Here is an 18961-nt window from a genome sequence, read left to right as displayed (position 1 = left end):
GACAGATGAGCATGTAAGGGATCAATCTGTCTCTCTCCACACCACATAACAAATTTAGACCACCTATTAGCGTAGATAGATTTAGTGGAGTGTCGCCTGGCCGCTAATATAACATCCACTACATCAGACGGGAGAGTGAAGGAACTCAGGTTGCCCTGTTCAATCTCCAGGCATGTAGGTGTAGACTCTGGAGGTTGGGGTGTAAAACCTGCCCCTGCGACTGCGAGAGGAGGTCTACCCTGAGAGGGAGACGGAGCGGAGGGCACAGCGAGAGTTGGAGAAGGTCGGAGTACCACACCCTCCTTGGCCAATCCGGAGCTATTAAGATGACTTGGGCCCGGTCTTGGCGAATCTTCCTCAACACTCGAGGAATCAAGGGTATGGGGGGAAACGCGTAAAGCAACTGGTCGCACCAGGTTATCAGAAACACGTTCTCCAATGCTCCCTGCACCGGATACTGGAGGCTGCAGAATAACGGACAATGCGCGTTCTCCAGAGTGGCAAACAGATCTATCCGAGGAAACCCCCACATCTGGAAGATTAAACGGACTTGATCTGGATGGAGACGCCACTCGTGGTCGGCCGAGAATTGGCGACTGAGACTGTCCGCACGTACATTCAAGACCCCGACCAGATGATTTGCTACCAAGCAAATCTGATGGTCCTTTGCCCAGGACCATAGTCGAAGAGCTTCTCTGCAGAGAAGGTACGACCCTACTCCTCCCTGTTTGTTTATGTACCACATCGTGGTAGTATTGTCCGTCAGGACCTGTACCGACTGACCACGAAGGGAAGGGAGGAAGGCCTTGAGAGCCAGACGTACAGCCCGTAACTCTAACAGATTGATATGAAACATCTGTTCCTCTGGAGACCAAAGTCCTTTGATCTCCAGATCCCCCAGATGAGCTCCCCACCCTAGAGTGGAAGCATCCGTTATGACCGTGGCCACTGGTGGCGACTGCGCAAACGGCTTTCCTTGTGAAAGATTGTCGCTCGCAATCCACCACTTCAAGTCCACAGCAGCATCTCTGGAGATCTTGACCACACCTTCTAGATCTCCCTTGTGTTGAGACCACTGCCTTCGGAGGCACCACTGAAGAGCCCTCATGTGCCAGCGAGCATGCGTGACCAACAGTATGCAGGAGGCAAACAGACCGAGCAGACGAAAGACCTTGAGGACTGGAACTACCGCTCCATTTCGAAACATTGGAACCAATTCCTGAATATCTTGAATCCGCTGAGGCGGAGGAAAGGCTTGATTCAATGTTGTATCCAGTACTGCCCCTGTGAATAGGAGGCGCTGAGAGGGCTCCAGGTGAGATTTGGGCACGTTCACCGAAAAGCCCAGGTCGAACAACAACTGGGTTGTTGACTGCAGATGATGCGACACAAGCTCCGGAGACTTGGCTTTGATCAACCAGTCGTCCAAGTAAGGGAATACTGCTATCCCCTTCCTTCTGAGCTCTGCCGCAACCACCGACATCACCTTCGTGAAAACTCGAGGTGCTGAAGTAAGACCGAACGGGAGGACGGCAAACTGATAGTGCTGCGACCCTACCACAAACCGGAGATACTTCCTGTGCGACTTGAGTATCGGGATATGAAAATAAGCGTCCTGCAAGTCGACAGACACCATCCAATCTTCTTTGTTCAACGCCAAAAGCACCTGTGCTAGGGTCAGCATCTTGAACTTTTCCTGTTTGAGGAACCAATTCAAGATCCTCAGATCCAGGATCGGTCTCAACCGACCATCCTTCTTGGGAATCAGGAAGTACCTTGAGTAACAACCTCGACCCCTTTCCTGCTCTGGGACCAACTCCACCGCACCCTTTGAAAGGAGGACTTGAACCTCCTGTTCTAGCAACAGGAGGTGTTCTTCTGAACAATAAGATGGGCGGGCGGGATGGGGGGTGGAAACTCCCGAAAGGGAAGGGTGTAGCCTTTTCCCACAATACTGATAACCCAAGTGTCCGTTGTAATAGTCTCCCACTTGTGGAGAAAATGCCGTAACCTTCCCCCTACAGGAGAGGAGTGAGTGGGAAATGGTGGAAGCCTAAGGCTGCTTTCCCTGCTGCACCCCTCCAGAGGACGAGGAAGAGGCAGAGTGCTGTTGAGAGGCTCCTCTGGTGCGGGCCCTACCTCTCCCTCTAAATGATCTATAGGGGTGGGAAGAGGCGGGTTGCTGGAATCTCCCCCGAAATCCACGAAACCTCCTGAAAAACCTGGAAGAGGCAGAGGAAGAAGGAGCTTGCAGCCCTAACGATTTGGCTGTGGCCCTGCTCTCTTTAAATCGCTCCAAGGCCGAATCTGCCTTGGCTCCAAACAGTTTGTCCCCATCAAACGGGAGGTCCAATAGGGTCGACTGCACGTCCGCAGAAAACCCTGAATTACGGAGCCAGGCCTGTCTCCTTGCCACCACAGCCGTGCCCATCGCCCTAGCCACCGAGTCGGTCGTGTCCAGCCCAGACTGGATAATCTGGATTGCGGCAGCCTGGGCGTCCGAGACAACATCCAAGAGTCCCTGGGGAAGCTCCGTAAATGAAGATGAAATATCGTCCATAAGAGCATGGATGTATCTCCCCAGAATGCAAGTTGCGTTGGTGGCCTTCAACGCCAAACTGCAAGATGAAAATATTTTCTTGGATTGTGCATCCAGCTTTTTGGAGTCCCTGTCTCCAGGTACCGTCGGGAAAGATCCAGGCGCTGACTTCGATGAACAGGAGGCTTGCACCACCAAGCTCTCCGGCGTAGGGTGTCTAGAAAGAAAGCCAGGGTCAGATGGTGCAGCTCGATATCTCCTGCCCACAGCCCTATGAACTGCCGAGGAAGATACTGGCTTCTTCCACACCTCCAACACCGGATCAAGCAAAGCCTCATTAAACGGCAAGAGAGGCTCCGATGCAGCAGAGGCCGGATGCAATACCTCCGTCAATAAATTCTGCTTCGCCTCTGCCACCGGCAAAGGCAGGTCCAGAAAGTTAGCTGCCTTCCTTACCACAGCGTGAAAGGTAGCAGCCTCCTCCGTATACTCCCCTGGAGATGAAAGGTCCCACTCAGGGGAAGTATCCAGCCCACTGGCCGTATCCAGACCATGCAATCCATCACCAGAGTCCTCAACCTCTCCTTCCTCCAGGACTCGTTGGTACTCCTGCTCTTCCAAAAGACGGAGAGCACGCCTCCTCGAATGTAGTCTCTGCTCGATACGCGGAGTCGACATGGCCTCTGCCGAAGTCGAAGATCGGTGCCGATCTCCAGCAGTATCCGACGCCGCGTCCGGCGCCACAGGCAGCTTCGGCACCGTTGAAGGAGCAGGACGAAGAGATCTTGGAGCCGATGGACCCACCGGAGTCACAGGACGAAATCCTGACGTCGACGGGATGGAAACCTCCGGGCCCAATCCCTCTGAAGCCACCGGAGCGCCGAGCCCACATTCCCAAAAGGGAGAAAGGGCATAAAGGGTGCCGGCCGTGGAGGCGCAGGATCACCCAATGAAAAGGCCAAAGGCCCCGAAGGACCAGCCGGAGCACCCCCTGGAGCCATCTGTTGAAAGATGGTATACATCGCATTCAGGAATGCGGTACTATCGGCTCCAGGGGTAGGAAAAGCCGGATACTGGGGTGCCTGGATCGAAGGCGACCCCTGTCCAGGCGAAGTCGGTGACGCCTGAGAGGGCAACGGCGTCGATGGATGCTGCGTGACCGTGGGACTGACCTCCCAAGTTCTCCGATGCCGAGCCGAAGGCGACCTCGAACGAGTCTCCTTGCTGGAATGACGCCGTGAATCTCTACGTCGCCGGGAGTCTCGATGACGCCGATGAGACCTTGGCGAAGAAGACTTTTTATGATGTTTTTCCTTTCTCTTCGACTTCGCCATGAATAGTTTAGCCTCACGTTCTTTGAGGGCCTTCGGGTTCATGTGCTGACATGAATCGCAAGTCGCAACGTCGTGGTCGGAGCTCAAACACCATAGACAGTCGGAGTGAGGATCTGTAACGGACATCTTCCCCCCACACTCTCGACAGGGATTGAAACCCGACTTTCTCTGAGACATTATTACCGCAGAGAAGAACTACGCAGCAGAAAATACACTGTAACTACGAAAGTAACAGTAGCTCCCTCGAAGATAACCGTTTTGAATGCACGGAAAAAAGGGAACTGACATCGGCACTTCGGCGAGGACCTCTTATTGCCTGTATGACGTCAGACGGCGTCGTACGGGCTAGAGTGACGTCCTCGTCGACGTGCAGAAGCTAAGAAGAAGATTTCCGTCGAATGCTGGCGCCATGGGAGTATTCATTAGGTGAGGAATCCACAGGTAGTTGTATCCATCAGAAAGTTTACGACAGACCTTCTAACATGCAAGCCCTGCTTAAATTGCAGGGTCTGAGTATGTTAGCTAACATGTTCCAGAGTTTTCTGGTGGATGGCAGGTAATACTCTCAGGCTTAGTATTTTTAAAACAGTCGTGATCACCTAAAGCTCAAATAGCTAGAATCTAGTGAGCTAAATTCTAGTGAACTAACGGACTTCATCACAGATTTGATAACTTTTGGGTAGAGTGACTTTCTCTGCATATCCACAATAGACCGTAGTAATCCCAATGCTACTGGCCTAGTTTATTGAGCACCTGTCCATTACAGATAAACAAGGTAATAAACCTAGAGATTATCATGCAAAGTGACATCATGTTGATCTCTCAGATTACATGAGTGGGTTACATGCTCTTGGTTCTTTTTTTTCGAAGGTTACTTTTCAATTATCTGGACATTTCCCAGGTTGCAATGGCCACATGGAACATAATTACCCCAGCACTGGGATTTTGCCAACAGGGACAAATTCTAGGGTCCCTATAGACTTTGGTTGCAAAGAATTCAGTCTACAGCTGTGCAGATCCTGCTACATCAAACTGCACTAAACCTCCTTCACCATTTCCATAGAAACAATTTGTTGGATACCGATGCATCAGAGGACACAGATAAAGTCTTTATGCATGTACACCATGTACTTTATCAACAGGGACACTTGTTTCTCAAATCAAAGTTTTAGAAATATGTCTCCACCTCATCTCACTGGTTGGCTAATCATTTCCTACTTAGAAAGAAGAAGATAATCAGTAATGAAGAATAAAATCAGTAAAACTGTCCAAACGCCATATTTGAGATACAATCACAGAACTATCCATTTTCCTCAGGGCAATGGTATATTGTGTGCCTTTAGAAAAGCCTTGAAAAACTATCGTGTTTGCAGGCACTGTAGTTTACCTGCAACGATTCCTAAGTGAAGATTCCTGCCAGCACCAGAATGCCCAATTGGGTGACAGTGCTCTTTACAAGTACGGTTTAAAGTAACATTTAACATAACAAATGGACCTTAACCGGTTCTGTGCCTTGGACGAGGTCACCTCGTCCAAGGCACAGGAACTGGGGGGAGCGCTAGCGTGCCCCCCCTGTGCACCCCACCCACCCCCCCAAGGCGGGGATGGAAGGGGAAGCCCTTCCCCTTCCATCCCGCCCCCCCCCCCCGGCAATCTGATGACGTCAGCGCGCGCACGTCATCAAGTGTTGCCGGGACGCGCTGGAAGCCATTTGCTTCCAGCGCGTCGAGGGGAAAGGAGCTCTAAAGGTGAGTCCTTCCCTTTTTTGGGGTTTTGGGGGGGGGGGAAACAGACACGGGGGAAAGGAAAGGGTTTTTCCTTTCCCCCTGTGCCTGTTTTCACTAGATTCCTGCTCCAGGAGCAGGAATCTCCACTAGACACCAGGGATTTTTTTTTGTATGTTTCTTTTGGGGGCAACCCATTGGGAAAGGGTCGCCCCCCGGGGGGCTTTTTTTTTTTTTTTTAGTATTTTGCCCCCCCTGGGGGCAGATCGCCGATTTTTCAGCAGATCTGCCACCAGGGCGGGGCGAAATCCACTAGACACCAGGGATTTTGTTTTTATTGTTTATTTTGGGGGCGACCCCTTGGGCAAGGGTCGCTCCCCTGGGGGGCTATTTTTTTTCTTCTGTTTTGGCCCCCCCGATGGCGGACCAGCCATGTTTTTGGACGATCTGGCCCCCGGGGGGGGGGGGTCGAAGCACACTAGGCACCAGGGATTGTGTGGTGTGTGTGTGTGTGGTGTGTGCTTGGGGGCACCCCTTGGGCAACTGTCGCCCCCCCAAAGTGGGGAAAGTTCGTATTGGCCATCACTGGCAGATGGGCCTATTTTTGTAGGTCCATCTGCCCCCAAGGAGGGCAGAAACCACCAATACGCCAGGGATTGTTTTTTTTCTTTTTTCCCTTTTTTTTGTTTTGTGCTGGGTGTGCCCCCTTTGGGAAGGGTCGCCCCCTAAAGGGGGCACAGAGGTGTTGCCCATTTCTGCCCCCCTTGGGGGCAGATTGGCCAATTTCTTTTACACCCATCTGCCCCCGAGGGGGGCAGGATCCACTTAGGTACCAGGGACAATTTCTATGTTCTTGGTGGTGGGGTGTTTGACAACTGCTGAAGTATTTGTATTTGTATTTGTGATTATAACAATTTATTTCTTCTTTTTCTTCTAGTTCAACGCTTTTGCTTCCTTTACTGTGGATCCTTGCGGTTTTGGCAGTAGTTGTCCTGCGGTTTGCATAGTTGCATGTTTTAGGTAAGTGAAAGCAATTTACTCCAAAGGAGTATTGTTGACATGCATGAATGACATGTTTGTAGGTGGTGTACTAAATGCAGTATTGTGTGTGAAATTGTCCTTAGATTTGAGCACAATGATATTTGTGTTGTCATATGTCAATTTGCTTTTTTCTTTTTAGTGGGATATCATTGGTGATTGCTGTGTCTGTGCAGAGTAGTTGCTTGGTGAGTAGCTTTTTCAGGCAAGTGAGTGGTATAGTTTTTTTAGTATATAACTCTTTGTGATAAAGCTACACTTTGTTTATTACTTATTTTAGTGCTAGTTGTTGTTGGCAATCCACTTGTTGTTAGTGAGGATCATGGCTAGCCGCAGAGTGACCGCTCAGCAGGTTGTTCGCATGCTCTTTGACTGCATCGGAGGCAGAGGAGGAAGTGGGAGATTCTGGAAGTGAGTTTTCTGTCCGAGAGTATTCTTCTGATGAGGAAGCTACTCTCAGTGCAGTTGAAGGGCCTGTTGTAGAGGAGGACATTGATGTGCCAAGAGTGCAGCAGCCTGGGGCTGAAGGGTTTCCCATTAGAAGGCCTGACACCTGGATTGCCCCAAACATGGAGCAGCCACAGTTACCTGCATTTACTGGTCTCCCAGGGTGTAGAGTTAATACGGAAAACTTTTTTGCCTGTCCATTTCTTTCACTTGTTTATGGACGATGTATTTTTGGAAGAGATTGTGGAGCAGACTAATGTGTATGCAGAGCAATATTTGCGGGACAACGCTGCCAGACTTAAGCCTCAGTCTAGAGCTACTCAGTGGGTTCCCACATATCTGGAAGAGATGAAAAAGTTTTTAGGTTTGTCTTTTTTGATGGGGTTGATCAGGAAGCCGTCACTGGCTTCTTATTGGTCTACTAGTCCCTTGATGGCAACGGCTATATTTCCTGCAACTATGACACGTAATCGGTATTTGCTTCTTCTTCGTATGCTGCATTTTGTAGACAATGCTTTAGCCTTGCCACGAGATCACCCTGATTGTGACCGTCTTTTTAACATTAGGCCTGTCCTCGATCATTTTGTAGATCGGTTTTCAGAGGTCTATGTTCCAGGCAAAGAGATAAGTGTGGATGAGTCTTTGGTCCTTTTCAAGGGGCGTTTAGTTTTTAAGCAGTACATTCCTAGTAAGCGGGCATGTTATGGGATTAAATTGTATATGCTGTCAGAAAGCAGTACAGGATATGTGTATAATTTCCGGGTCTACACTGGTAGGGATTCCAGTATTGACCCTCCTGGTTGTCCGGCCAATTTTGGAGTTAGCGAAAAAATTGTGTGGGAACTTGGTAGACGGCTGTTTAACAAAGGTCACCATTTGTACGTAGAAAATTTCTACACTGGAGTGCAGTTGTTCAAGGAGTTGTTTAGAGTGGACACTGTTGCTTGTGGCACAATCCGTTCTAACCGGAAAGGCTATCCAAGGGAGCTTGTCTGTAAAAAACTTGAGAGGGGACACTGCAGTGCCTTGCGGAATAATGAGCTGCTAGCTCTGAAATTTTCAGACAGGAGGGATGTGTACATGCTATCTACCATCCATGATGAGAGTACTTCCCCTGTGACTGTTTGGGGTCAGGTTGCGGAAGTGCGCAAACCTGCGTGCATTTTGGACTACAATAGGCACATGGGTGGTGTTGATAGAGTAGATCAGAGGTTGGAACCTTACACTGCTCTTCGTAAGTCTTACGTGTGGTATAAAAAGTTGGCCCTACACTTATTTCATTTGGCAACTTTTAATGCCTTTATTGTATACAAGGATTGTTCACCTGAGTCAAGGATGACATTTGTTAAATTTCAGGAGTCGGTGATAGAAAGCCTTATTGTGGTGGAACCGGCAAGAGTTCCTAGAGTAGAAGTGGTGGAGTATGTGGCTAGATTGAAAGATCGGCACTTTCCAGATCACATTCCTCCCACTCCCAAAAAAGACTTGCCCACAAAGAAATGTAGAGTATGTGCCCGGAGATTAATCCGGAGGGAGAGCCGGATGTACTGCCCCGAATGCCCTTCAAAGCCTGGGCTGTGTGTACCCAGCTGTTTTAGAAGTTACCACACAAGGAAAAACTTCTGGGAAATACCGTGAGCGTAAGCTGTCTGTTTTATATTTTCATATGTTTCACGGTTGGCATCTCTGTCATGTATTTAGTTAGAGCTTTTGTGTTTGTAGTTTTGTGCTTATTTTATAATTAGTTAGTGGTTTCTTTGTTGTTTATAAACAAAAAAAAAGTGATGGCGGTGTGCATGGGGTGGGGCTTGGCTGGCGGTGTGCGTCGGGTGGCGCTTGGCTGGCGGTGTGCTTGGGGTGGGGCTTGGCTGGCGGTGTGCTTGGGGTGGGGCTTGGCTGGCGGTGTGCGTGGGTTGGGGCTTGGCTGGCGGTGTGCTTGGGGTGGGGCTTGGCTGGCGGTGTGCGTGGGGTGGAGCTTGGCTGGCGGTGTGCTTGGGGTGGCGCTTGGCTGGCGGTGTGCTTGGGGTGGCGCTTGGCTGGCGGTGTGCATGGGGTAGCGCTTGGCTGGCGGTGTGCGTGGGGTGGCGCTTGGCTGGCGGTATGCGTGGGGTGGAGCTTGGCTGGCGGTGTGCTTGGGGTGGCGCTTGGCTGGCGGTGTGCTTGGGGTGGCGCTTGGGGTGGCGCTTGGCTGGCGGTGTGCTTGGGGTGGCGCTTGGCTGGCGGTGTGCGTGGGGTGGGGCTTGGCTGGCGGTGTGCGTGGGGTGGCGCTTGGCTGGCGGTGTGCTTGGGGTGGGGCTTGGCTGGCGGTGTGCGTGGGGTGGGGCTTGGCTGGCGGTGTGCGTGGGGTGGGGCTTGGCTGGCGGTGTGCTTGGGGTGGGGCTTGGCTGGCGGTGCGCGTGGGGTGGAGCTTGGCTGGCGGTGCGCTTGGGGTGGCGCTTGGCTGGCGGTGTGCTTGGGGTGGTGCTTGGCTGGCGGTGTGCTTGGGGTGGCGCTTGGCTGGCGGTGTGCGTGGGGTGACGCTTGGCTGGCGGTGTGCGTGGGGTGACGCTTGGCTGGCGGTGTGCGTGGGGTGGGGCTTGGCTGGCGGTGTGCGTGGGGTGGGGCTTGGCTGGCGGTGTGGGTGGGGTGCCGCTTGGCTGGCAGTGCCAGCCAAACGCAAGTCCACACTCCCATCAGCTGGTGTGATTCTTGTATCAGGCATGTGGGCGTATGTAAGTGATGGGCCCTTGAGTGGCGCAGTCTGTCGATGTGAGTGTTGTAATGTGCTGGGCCCGTGGCTGGCGGTGTGAATGGTCTTGTGCGTGTCATGTATGAAAGGTGTGTGAATGGACTGTAAAGCGGTTGGTGCCTTGTCGCGGCTTTACAGCTCACGAGCTGTGAGTCATTGGTTCAGTTTTTTGCCTTTCAGTTATTAACAGTGCATTTCATTTTTGTGAAATCTCTTGTTAATAAAATTTGATCCACTGAACCATCACTCACCCTCGTGCCAAATCCAACCAGTATGTGTGGTAAAAATGACAAAACCTGCTCCGCTGTAATCAGGCGTCGCAGCACACCTGTGACACGCTAGGTGCCTCGGGTGGGTCCCCGAGGATGAAGCATGCCACCAACTTGGTTGGTGGGTGAGGGGTCTTTTTCAAATAACCTAAGTGCGTTTCTTTTCCTATTTTAGTGTTTGGCACATCACAGACGTATGTGGACACATCAAAATGATATATTACAAAACTACCTGTGTTTGGGGGGGCACCTATGTTTTTGGTCCTGAGTGCGGCCTTCATCTAGGGAAACCTACCAAACCCAGACATTTTTTAAAACTAGACACCCCAAGGAGTCCAGGGAGGTGTGGCTTGCGTTGCTCCCCCAACATTTTCTTACCCAGACTCCTCTGTAAACCTCAAAATTTGCTTAAAAAAGCATATTTTCCTGACTTTTCTTAGTAGGATCACCGCTCCAGCACAAAATTCCTACTCCCCAGTGTTCCCCTCAGTCTCCCAAGTAAAATGACACCTCACTTATGTGGGTCCCCAAAGCAGAGTCAGTCTAAAGATGTATAAAAGAATATGTCCTTATAAACTTGCTGTGCTATCCCCTCTATCTCTACAAGTTTTGGGCCTTATTCTGTTGCAGGCACCTGGCCCACCCACACAAGTGAGATATCATTTTTACCGGGAGACTTGGGGGAACGCTGGGTGGAAGGAAATTTGTGGCTCCTCTCAGATTCCAGAACTTTCTGTAGCCGAAATGTGAGGAAAACGTGTTTCTTTAGCCACATTTTGAAGTTTGCAAAGGATTCTGGGTAACAGAACCTGGTCAGAGCCCCACAAGTCACCCCTTCTTGGATTCCCCTAGGTCTCTAGTTTTCAATAATGCACAGGTTTGGTAGGTTTCCCTAGGTGCCGGCTGAGCTAGAGGCCAAAATCCACAGGTAGGCACTGTTTTCTATGAAAAAATGTGATGTGTCCACATTGTGTTTTGAGCCATTTCCTGTCACGGGTGCTAGGCCTACCCACACAAGTGAGGTATCATTTTTATCGGGAGACTTGGGGGAATGCTGCGTGGAAGGAAACTTGTGGCTCCTCTCAGATTCCAGAACTTTCTGTCACCATAATGTGAGGAAAATGTGTTTTTTTAGCCAAATTTTGAGGTTTGCAAAGGATTCTGGGTAACAGAACCTGGTCAGAGCCCCACAAGTCACCCCATCCTGGATTCCCCTAGGTCTCTAGTTTTCAAAAATGCACAGGTTTGGTAGGTTTCCCTAGGTGCCGGCTGAGCTAGAGGCCAAAATCTACAGGAAGGCACTTTGCAAAAAACAGCTCTGTTTTCTGTGAAAAAATGGGATGTGTCCACGTTGTGGTTTGGGGCATATCCTGTCGCGGGCGCTAGGCCTACCCACACAAGTGAGGTACCATTTTTATCGGGAGACTTGGGGGAACGCTGGGTGGAAGGAAATTTGTGGCTCCTCTCAGATTCCAGAACTTTCTGTCACCAAAATGTGAGGAAAATGTGTTTTTTTTAGCCAAATTTTGAGGTTTGCAAAGGATTCTGGGTAACAGAACCTGGTCAGAGCCCCACAAGTCGCCCCATCTGGGATTCCCTTAGGTCTCTAGTTTTCAAAAATGCACAGGTTTGGTAGGTTTCCCTAGGTGCCAGCTGAGCTAGAGGCCAAAATCTACAGGAAGGCACTTTGCAAAAAACACCTCTGTTTTCTGTGAAAAAATGGGATGTGTCCACGTTGTGGTTTGGGGCATATCCTGTCGCGGGCGCTAGGCCTACCCACACAAGTGAGGTACCATTTTTATCGGGAGACTTGGGGGAACGCTGGGTGGAAGGAAATTTGTGGCTCCTCTCAGATTCCAGAACTTTCTGTCACCATAATGTGAGGAAAATGTTTTTTTTTTAGCCAAATTTTGAGGTTTGCAAAGGATTCTGGGTAACAGAACCTGGTCAGAGCCCCACAAGTCGCCCCATCTGGGATTCCCCTAGGTCTCTAGTTTTCAAAAATGCACAGGTTTGGTAGGTTTCCCTAGGTGCCGACTGAGCTAGAGGCCAAAATCTACAGGAAGGCACTTTGCAAAAAACAGCTCTGTTTTCTGTGAAAAAATGGGATGTGTCCACGTTGTGTTTTGGGGCATATCCTGTCACGGGCGCTAGGCCTACCCACACAAGTGAGGTACCATTTTTATCGGGAGACTTGGGGGAACGCTGGGTGGAAGGAAATTTGTCCCTCCTCTCAGATTCCAGAACTTTCTGTCACTGAATTGTGAGGAAAATTTGTTTTTTTTAGCCAAATTTTGAGGTTTGCAAAGGATTCTGGGTAACAGAACCTGGTCAGAGCCCCACAAGTCACCCCATCTTGGATTCCCCGAGGTCTCTAGTTTTAAAAAATGCACAGGTTTGGTAGGTTTCCCTAGGTGCCGGCTGAGCTAGAGGCCAAAATCTACAGGTAGGCACTTTGCAAAAAACAGCTCTGTTTTCTGTCAAAAAATGGGATGTGTCCACGTTGTGCTTCGGGGCATTTCCTGTCGCGGGCGCTAGGCCTACCCACACAAGTGAGGTATCATTTGTATCGGGAGACTTGGGGGAACGCTGGGTGGAAGGAAATTTGTGCCTCCTCTCAGATTCCAGAACTTTCTGTCACCGAAATGTGAGGAACATGTGTTTTTTTAGCCACATTTTGAGGTTTGCAGAGGATTCTCTGTAACAGAACCTGGTCAGAGCCCCACAAGTCACCCCATCTTGGATTCCCCTAGCTCTCTTGTTTTAAAAAATGCACAGGTTTGGTAGGTTTCCCTAGGTGCAGGCTGAGCTAGAGGCCAAAATCTACAGGTAGGCACTTTGCAAAAAACACCTCTGTTTTCTTTCAAAAAATGTGATGTGTCCACATTGCGTTTTGGGGCATTTCCTTTCGCGGGCGCTAGGCCTACCCACACAAGTGAGGTATCATTTTTATCAGGAGACTTGGGGGGACGCTATGTGGAAGGAAATTTGTGGCTCCTCTCAGATTCCAGAACTTTCTGTCACCATAATGTGAGGAAAATGAGTTTTTTTAGCCAAATTTTGAGGTTTGCAAAGGATTCTGGGTAACAGAACCTGGTCAGAGCCCCACAAGTCACCCCATCTTGGATTCCCCTAGGTCTCTAGTTTTCAAAAATGCACACGTTTGGTAGGTTTCCCTAGGTGCCGGCTGAGCTAGAGGCCAAAATCTACAGGTAGGCACTTTGCAAAAAACACCTCTGTTTTCTTTCAAAAAATGTGATGTGTCCACATTGCGTTTTGGGGCATTTCCTGTCGCGGGCGCTAGGCCTACCCACACAAGTGAGGTATCATTTTTATCGGGAGACTTGGGGGAACGGTGGGTGGAAGGAAAAATTTATGGCTCCTCTCAGATTCCAGAACTTTCTGTCACTATAATGTGAGGAAAATGTGTTTTTTTAGCCAAATTTTGAGGTTTGCAAAGGATTCTGGGTAACAGAACCTGGTCAGAGACCCACAAGTCACCCCATCTTGGATTCCCCTAGGTCTCTAGTTTTCAAAAATGCACAGGTTTGGTAGGTTTCCCTAGGTGCCGGCTGAGCTAGAGGCCAAAATCTACAGGTAGGCACTTTGCAAAAAACAGCTCTGTTTTCTGTGAAAAAATGGGATGTCTCCACGTTGTGTTTTGGGGCATATCCTGTCGCGGGCGCTAGGCCTACCCACACAAGTGAGGTACCATTTTTATCGGGAGACTTGGGGGAACGCTGGGTGGAAGGAAATTTGTGGCTCCTCTCACATTCCAGAACTTTCTGTCACCATAATGTGAGGAAAATGTGTTTTTTTAGCCCAATTTTGAGGCTTGCAAAGGATTCTGGGTAACAGAACCTGGTCAGAGCCCCACAAGTCACCCCATCTTGGATTCCCCTAGGTCTCTAGTTTTCCAAAATACACAGGTTTGGTAGGTTTCCCTACGTGACGGCTGAGCTAGAGGCCAAAATCTACAGGTAGGCACTTTGCAAAAAACACCTCTGTTTTCTTAACAAAAAAAATGTGATGTGTCCATGTTGCGTTTTGGGGCGTTTCCTGTCGCGGGCGCTGGGCCTACCCACACAAGTGAGGTATCATTTTTATCGGGAGACTTGGGGGAACATAGATTATCAAAACAAGTGTTATTGCCCATTGTCTATCTCTACATTTTTTCCTTCCAAATATAAGAGAGTGTGTAAAAATGACATCTATTTGAGAAATGCCCTGTAATTCACATGCTAGTATGGTCACCCTGGACTTCAGAGATGTGCAAATAACCACTGCTCCTCAACACCTTATCTTGTGCCCTTTTTGGAAATACAAAGGTTTTCTTGATAGCTATTTTTCACTCTTTATATTTCAGCAAATGAATTGCTGTATACCCGGTATAGAATGAAAACGCACTGCAGGGTGCAGCTAATTTATTGGCTCTGGGTACCTAGGGTTCTTGATGAACATACAAGCCCTATATATCCCCGCAACCAGAGGAGTCCAGCAGACATAACGGTATATTGCTTTCGAAAATCTGACATTGCAGGAAAAAGTTACAGAGTAAAACGTAGAGAAAAATTGATGTTTTTTTCACCTCAATTTCAATATTTTTCTTTTTCAGTTGTGATTTTCTGTAGGAAACCCTTGTAGGATCTACACAAATTACCCCTTGCTGAATTCAGAATTTTTTCTACTTTTCAGAAATGTTTCGGTTTCTGGGATCCAGCATTGGTTTCACGCCCATTTCTGTCACTGACTGGAAGGAGGCTGAAAGCACAAAAAATTGTAAAAATGGGGTATGTCCCAGTAAAATGCCAAATTTGTGTTGAAAAATTGGGTTTTCTGATTCAAGTCTGCCTGTTCCTGAAAGCTGGGAAGCTGGTGATTTTAGCACCGCAAACCCTTTGTTGATGCCATTATCAAGGGGAAAACCACAAGCCTTCTTCTACAGCCACTTTTTCCCATTTTTTTTAAAAAAACGAAATTTTCACTGTATTTTGGCTAATTTCTTGGCCTCCTTCAGGGGAACCCACAAAGTCTGGGTACCTCTAGAATCCCTAGGATGTTGGAAAAAAAGGACGCAAATTTGGCTTGGCTAGCTTATGTGGACAAAAAGTTATGAGGGCCTAAGTGCGAACTGCCCCAAATAGGCAAAAAAAGGCCTGCCACAGGAGGGGGAAAAGGCCTGGCAGCGAAGGGGTTAACCACTGTCTCATGAGGAATGCCCAGCTTGGAAAATCGACAGGCTTCACAGGAGCCTGCTTACCTATTATCAATCAACACAATCACTGTTGTGTTATATTGCGTCTAGCAACATAAACAACATTGTTGACCAGTAACTTACTAAGAATGGTGTAAACATTGATAATACTAAAATGCATCCCATTAGCCATTTGTCGAAGGAATGAATCGAGAAACTGGAGAAAAAAAATAACTACACCTCTCACTGAAGACCAACTTTATGCTTGAATTGGTTTCTAAAATTCACCTAGAACATTTGCAACTAAAAATAACTAAATGGAATGTATACTTCTGAAAGTGAAGGACAATCTTGAGTAAATTACTCCGAAAAGTTACATATAGCACCTTTAACTGATAGGCAATAAGGCATTTTACAAACATATGTGTTCTGATTACATCTTGATTTAAGAAGAAAGACTTAACAGAATGGGAAATTTTGTAAGGATGAGTAAATCGTCATGAAGGAATGTCTGTTTTTATTTTACAGCACATCAAAGGGGCTGTAAATTTACTCACTGGTCCACTTCTTAATGAGGTTAAAATTGTTTTGCAAAAGCATCCTACATTACCTAAAAAGACATCAGGATGGGTTATGTGTGAATATATAAATCCTTAAGTAAAGTCTTTCCTTGTCTCAAAGCTTTTTCTAAAGAGGCAGTGCTTTAAAGCATGAGTTTACACAGTGCTTCTCATTGACACTATTGAAGCAAAAACTAGGGTTCCCTACATAATCTGCATGAGATTTGATTTTGGATTAAATATCCCGGGAAGAAATATGCGTATTTTATTTTTTGTGGATCTCAACTCTCAAATATATCCACATTTCTTTAGCTCGGGAGAAGAGTTGTTTGAAGATTTCACATAATGTTATTGTCTATTTACAGTTTCAGATGGTTAAACCCATACAGTAAGGAAAGACTGAGAGGTGCTCCTAATTACTTAATTTGTAACACTGTGGTACTTATAAAAGTTTCTCAAAGAAGGGGTATTTGAAAACGGATGTCTAAACCTCTACATACATGTCTAAGGTAAAAGCACAGTATACAGCACCCTAATTAACATCAATATCATTGCTTATGAGCTCAGTACTATTTTTGTGCATGTTTTCCAGAAATTACTCTATTTAAGGTCATTGAAACTGCTGCATTAGTCCTTTACTCAAAGCCACACTGAGACCCAGGCAGATACTGCTTGAAAGTGTTTAATGTCAAAGTAAACTAGCTAAACCAGTCCCTATTTACAAGCTTACTTCCATGAGACCTTAAAGTACAGGCATAGAATTGTTTACAGTTTTGCTGTAACCCCTATATAACCAAAGTACAATGCTACCACCTGTCCTACGGCCACCTTGCATGCCACCCATGGGTCTTCTCAGACTACAGAATATATGTAGGGTGAGGCTATCATCAGCAGCAATTTTCTGCCTTTGCCCAGATTTCCACAAGCCTGTATTGAGCAGAAACGAAGCAGGTGATGATGCTCATTATCAGCATTCAGACTGTCAAGGCAGCTGCCTATCACAGGGTCTGGCCTTGTTTTGAGGAAAGTAGGGTGAAGAAGAACTCAGAAGGATGTTGGAGACTTACACGTATTTTACTTTACATTTCAACAGGAGAGTGCAATGAAAAAAATGGCAGAGGCAGCTGGCGGTTGCAAGCATATATTTTTTGCCAACGTTAGACCAGTATGAATGATTGATAGGATGGCATACTTATGCCTGTTTATATTACAAGAAGCGGACTCTTGAAACCTCTCTTTGGCCTTGCTTTGCTTGTCCATGGAGGCAGTCCCAGGGACTGGGGAAAGTTCACATCAAGCATACGAAACATAAAATGTACCTGGGTAAGCACCAAAGACCTGGGGTTCACTCTCATTGTTAATGTCGTTTAGAAAGCTTTAGTGGAAAAAAATAATTCTGATACCTGTCCATATACAGTTCAGTATGTGTCACACAATGCATAATTTGCAGCAAATGCAAGATTCCAATCCATAACTATACAGGGAGTGCAGAATTATTAGGCAAATGAGTATTTTGACCACATCATCCTCTTTATGCATGTTGTCTTACTCCAAGCTGTATAGGCTCGAAAGCCTACTACCAATTAAGCATATTAGGTGATGTGCATCTCTGTAATGAGAAGGGGTGTGGTCTAATGACATCAACACCCTATATCAGGTGTGCATAATTATTAGGCAACTTCCTTTCCTTTGGCAAAATGGGTCAAAAGAAGGACTTGACAGGCTCAGAAAAGTCAAAAATAGTGAGATATCTTGCAGAGGGATGCAGCACTCTTAAAATTGCAAAGCTTCTGAAGCGTGATCATTGAACAATCAAGCGTTTCATTCAAAATAGTCAACAGGGTCGCAAGAAGCGTGTGGAAAAACCAAGGCGCACAATAACTGCTCATGAACTGAGAAAAGTCAAGCGTGCAGCTGCCACGATGCCACTTGCCACCAGTTTGGCCATATTTCAGAGCTGCAACATCACTGGAGTGCCCAAAAGCACAAGGTGTGCAATACTCAGAGACATGGCCAAGGTAAGAAAGGCTGAAAGACGACCACCACTGAACAAGACACACAAGCTGAAACGTCAAGACTGGGCCAAGAAATATCTCAAGACTGATTTTTCTAAGGTTTTATGGACTGATGAAATGAGAGTGAGTCTTGATGGGCCAGATGGATGGGCCCGTGGCTGGATTGGTAAAGGGCAGAGAGCTCCAGTCCGACTCAGACGCCAGCAAGGTGGAGGTGGAGGTGGAGTACTGGTTTGGGCTGGTATCATCAAAGATGAGCTTGTGGGGCCTTTTCGGGTTGAGGATGGAGTCAAGCTCAACTCCCAGTCCTACTGCCAGTTCCTGGAAGACACCTTCTTCAAGCAGTGGTACAGGAAGAAGTCTGCATCCTTCAAGAAAAACATGATTTTCATGCAGGACAATGCTCCATCACACGCGTCCAAGTACTCCACAGCGTGGCTGGCAAGAAAGGGTATAAAAGAAGGAAATCTAATGACATGGCCTCCTTGTTCACCTGATCTGAACCCCATTGAGAACCTGTGGTCCATCATCAAATGTGAGATTTACAAGGAGGGAAAACAGTACACCTCTCTGAACAGTGTCTGGGAGGCTGTGGTTGCTGCTGCACGCAATGTTGATGGTGAACAGATCAAAACACTGACAGAATCCATGGATGGCAGGCTTTTGAGTGTCCTTGCAAAGAAAGGTGGCTATATTGGTCACTGATTTGTTTTTGTTTTGTTTTTGAATGTCAGAAATGTATATTTGTGAATGTTGAGATGTTATATTGGTTTCACTGGTAATAATAAATAATTGAAATGGGTATATATTTTTTTTTGTTAAGTTGCCTAATAATTATGCACAGTAATAGTCACCTGCACACACAGATATCCCCCTAACATAGCTAAAACTAAAAACAAACTAGAAACTACTTCCAAAAATATTCAGCTTTGATATTAATGAGCTTTTTGGGTTCATTGAGAACATGGTTGTTGTTCAATAATAAAATTAATCCTCAAAAATACAACTTGCCTAATAATTCTGCACTCCCTGTAGACAAAAGCTCAGAGATATTAAAATATCACATTCAAAAATGAAGTTAGCACATCTCCGTCAGATCATTTAAGCACATCG

At 47.4% G+C, this 18961-nt stretch overlaps 1 protein-coding gene across 1 annotated transcript in view; it reads right to left on the bottom strand.

Moving 5' to 3' along the window:
* Positions 1-18961, bottom strand: part of RIMS2 (regulating synaptic membrane exocytosis 2) — a 1513920-nt gene that overhangs the window by 573708 nt on the left and 921251 nt on the right. The window lies entirely within an intron of this gene.

The sequence above is a fragment of the Pleurodeles waltl genome, chromosome 2_2 (genome assembly GCF_031143425.1).
Source record: "Pleurodeles waltl isolate 20211129_DDA chromosome 2_2, aPleWal1.hap1.20221129, whole genome shotgun sequence".
NCBI classification, from domain to species: domain Eukaryota; kingdom Metazoa; phylum Chordata; class Amphibia; order Caudata; family Salamandridae; genus Pleurodeles; species Pleurodeles waltl.
Note: the sequence above shows the minus strand (reverse complement) of the source record. Positions and strands in the feature narration are given on the sequence as shown.